The sequence below is a fragment of the Ctenopharyngodon idella genome, chromosome 3 (assembly GCF_019924925.1).
Source record: "Ctenopharyngodon idella isolate HZGC_01 chromosome 3, HZGC01, whole genome shotgun sequence".
NCBI lineage: Eukaryota > Metazoa > Chordata > Actinopteri > Cypriniformes > Xenocyprididae > Ctenopharyngodon > Ctenopharyngodon idella.
In genome coordinates, this window is record NC_067222.1 from 10,553,749 (window position 1) to 10,557,056 (window position 3,308).

Below are 3,308 nucleotides of genomic sequence, written 5' to 3' on the forward strand. Positions count from 1 at the left end.
CTGTTGGCAGCAGGAAGTGTGGCACTTTGAAATGACTTTGCCATAATTCCTGTATCTACTCGCTTACATGCATGTCGCTCACTGTTCAGTGTTTTCCTGAGGCCAGCGGGTGGCGGTGAGCCTGGGTGCAAGGGCCCATTTCAGTGCTTCTTGCAGCTTTAATTTCAAGTTGTTATGCACATTTTTATATACTTTTTAACATCTGTAAATTAAGAAATTTAAACGCAAATATTAGTATTGAAATTATACAGTTGTACTATAAAATGAAATTATTTTTATTAAATACTCGGTTTCTGTCATATCAAACTTTTGATTGACTAATCTTACAGAACTGTGTTAATCCTAACCCCTGTGTTAGACAGTGATCAGAACATTTTGTCTTTCATCTGATGACCTGCATGCAGTATTTGTCAAGAACTTCAATAAGACATGAGGGAACACGTTTTTTTCTTTGTTTCATTTTATACAAGCAAATGGAGCATTAGATAAAACATTGTTTCATTCTTTTTGTAATCTTCAATTTTGATATCATCATATGAAATCTTAAAGCAATTATTTTCTGAATATCTACATATAATCTGAATATCTACACCTCTAAAAAATTCAGAACATAATTCAGTTTTGTTAAATGTTGCATATCTTGTATGAGTGTTGAATCTTCAACCTCTCATATTTGCTGAAATCTTGATGACTTCAGAATCTGATGTTTAATAGAAACTCTTACTGTTAACATAGGAGATGTAAGAGTTTAATTCTTTCTTTTATCAAATTTTCTCCATTAGATATACTGATCCAAACTCTTAATAGCATCCTTTTTTCTGTTTTTTTCCCCATTCATCTGAAATCTTACCCTTCCACTCAATGTTTACTATATTATTTTTCCAGATCTTTCTGGAATCTGCACACAAACCACTTCCAGTAGGGCAGTTCAGAGAGGTCAGGGGTGGTGCTCAAGTCTGCATAAACTCCTCCTGCTGTGCTGTATTCTTTATATTTAAACCATCCATCTGGTTTATAAAAATACTGATCACTTCCCACTAAATTTGTACAAGTATCAGCACAGAGATTCTGTTTTAAACCTTAATATGTGCTGTTAATTCCACCCACTCTGTGGAAAGGTACACTGTGATCTTCATGATAATTTTCTATGGTGTTGGTACATGTGGCTCTACAGAACAGACACTGAACCCAACTGACACTGACAGAAGTGATCAATCAGAAGCTCATCTGGTCTGAACCTGAGGTCAAGATTTTCATCAAATGTCTTTGTGTTGAATCTACTGCTGATATCAGACATTATAGCAGAGAGTTCCTGTCTTATCACATCCTTTAGGAGTTTGAAATCGTCAACATCATCATGTTTCACTCCACTGAGATCTTTTTCAGAGAAGATCAGCACATCTGAGAGCTGCTGTGTGAAACTCTTCAGCCACAAACCAACATCTCCTCTGTTCACTTGAACATGTTCAGTAGATTCATGTGCTGCTTTCATGATCTTCTGCTGCAGGAGTTTAATGTTCTCCTTCATCTTGGGTAAAACATTGACACTGAACTTATCAGTGATGTACCGACTGACTTCATCTCTGATGAAACTCTTGAAGTGATCTCTGGGATTATGAATGTAGTTCATGCATTTGTCAAAATCCTCCTCTTCTGCCAGTGTCTTCAGGATGTGTTTCTCCAGATTTGATCCGCTTCCATTCAGCGATTCACAGTTTGATCTCATTTCATCTGTCAGATCTCTGGAAGTCTTCTTGTAGACACTCTGCTCAATGGGCTCTTTCAGTTTCTGACAGATGATCCCACCAAAAATGGCAGCTGATGTTGCTCCATGGCAGTATTTCTTGAAAATACTGCAATTTTCTTCTTCTTCTCTACATATATTTCAGGATCATTAGCTTCTCTGTGTTGGTCAGTGATCTTCTTGTTTGCTCTCATACAAATGGAAAGGACCAAATTACTGATGAATTCATTCTTGAACTTATATTTTACTGCTCCTTCCTCATGTTCTGTTACTCTGCTCTTGATGTAATCTATGAGTTGCTGAATATAGCTGACATTATAGCCCATCATTGAAATGCCAAATGACTCAATCATTCTGTCTGTCTGCTCTTGAACATCTGTGACTAATGACTTGATTTCAGCTTTATTCCCTGGAGACAGAGTTCGAACATATCCACATCTTATTTTAATTATTTTCCAAACACGGGTTACAGCCTTTTTAAAACCTCTTTTTGTGGACTTTTTGAAAATAACATATTCAGAATAACTCGACACAGTGAAAATGTCATTTTTTATGTGGTCTATAGGGAGACGCCCCTCATATACATCACTGAGGATCTCTCTTACATCTCTCATTATGTCAATGTCTTTGATTGAAGGAATGTCTGAGATGATCTCATCCACAATAATATCCCAAAACAAATCAAACTCTCTTTCTGTGTTTCTTCATCATTTGTTTTGTCTTTGAGTTTTAAGGCAAGTTCTTTGCTCTTTTCATAGAGAGTGTTTTCATGATGTGTCCTCTGAGCATTAGTCTTTTTCTTCAGTGTTATTGCATTTGTTTTGTCTTTGATTTTTAAGGCATGTTCTTTGCTCTTTTCAGAGAGGGGCTTTTCATGGTGCTTTCTCTGAGTATCATTGTTTTTCTTCAGGTCTCGCTGCTGAAGAATCTCATTTAATTTCCTACTTGTTTCTCTCACAATGTTTTCCTGAAGCTCTTTGATTTTGATTTCAAATGATGTTTTCCACTGAATCAGTATATCTGTATATGTTTCTTTCTCAAAAAATTCAGACATTGATTTCTTCACTTTTTCAATCGTTGTCTTCAGTTCTCTTTGAAGATCAGTTTCCTCAACCTCATGAATTGCTTCATTTTCTATTTTGTTGTGTAGTTTGTTCTCAGTTTCCATCATGGCACTACGAAGCCTCCAGGACCACTTGCTGTATTCAGTCTCCAGTTTCCTGTAGGCTGAAATCTCCAGAGAATTTCTAAAGCTGAAGACGAGTCGTTCATTCAGTAAAGCCTCCCAGAGATCTTTAATACGATCTTTGAAGTCTTTCAGCATCATTCCATCTGACTTTGCATGAAACATAATAGATTTCTTTAGTTCTTGAATATTCTCACAGCTGCTTGGGTTTGGTGGTGCCATGGGTGGGCTGCCCTCCCAGAGATGAGCAAAATACTTCACATCATTCTGAACATCAAATCTAATGACATCACTGAAACATCCTGCATCATAAACTTCCTCTCGGCAGCGAATTTTGTCATCTCATCCAGTGTCTCCTGCAGGTGTCTCCTTCCCTCT